The sequence below is a fragment of the Pteropus alecto genome, unplaced genomic scaffold (genome assembly GCF_000325575.1).
Source record: "Pteropus alecto unplaced genomic scaffold, ASM32557v1 scaffold195, whole genome shotgun sequence".
NCBI lineage: Eukaryota > Metazoa > Chordata > Mammalia > Chiroptera > Pteropodidae > Pteropus > Pteropus alecto.
In genome coordinates this window covers 10,425,776-10,426,496 of record NW_006438073.1, presented here as the reverse complement: position 1 = coordinate 10,426,496, position 721 = coordinate 10,425,776, and the positions used below count along the sequence as shown (strand labels likewise).

The 721-nt window shown below is 48.0% G+C and overlaps 1 pseudogene; it reads right to left on the bottom strand.

Moving 5' to 3' along the window:
- Nucleotides 1-368: 368 nt before the first annotated feature.
- On the bottom strand, nucleotides 369-481 carry LOC112482344 (annotated as a pseudogene).
- Between the last annotated feature and the right edge of the window lie 240 nt (nucleotides 482-721).

Genomic DNA, 721 nt, shown 5'->3' with positions numbered 1-721 from the left:
ATTTTAAATCGTGTGGGGAGATACGATGACATGATTTAATGCGCTCGTAGTGTTTAGAAATCATAAAAATACCATGAACTTAAAAAGAGTTTATAGACACCAGGATTTCTGTGAACACTGAAAAAAACATCTGTCCGATTTTACACCAGTCGTATATTTTTTGTCTAAAATATTGTTTGATGTAGAAAAGGACAGTGAAAACAGCCTTTTTTTTACTTCTAACCTTCCTTCGTGACCATTTTTTTCGAACACTGCTATTTTAATCAAAATAAAACGCTTTGTTTTTTTTTAGGCGAGGCAGCCCTTGGTGGACCTCGCAGATTGCAAGGACCTTGTCAGCTTACAGTCTCTTATTTTTTATTTTTTTACGCCTACAGCACCTGGTCTTCCCAGGCGGTCTCCCATCCAGGCACTAACCAGGCCCGACCCTGCTTAGCTTCCAAGATCAGATCCGCTCGTTCAGGGTGGAATGGCCGTAGACATAAAATGGTTTTTGAACAAGAATCAGAAAGGAAAGACTGAAGGCAGAAGAAGTCAAGATGTGGCCAGTTTGGCTGCAGCGGTGTTAGGGTACGCCTCGGGGGCAAGAGCACAGCGACAGGCCAGGGCCTCGGCGGGGTCCCTGAGTGCGGACCCCGCACACGGCTATGGCTCCTCCGGCCCAGGCCCCGCGCATGCCCCCCGGGCCAGAGCTCGCGTCGCCCCCAGACTAGAAGCGGCC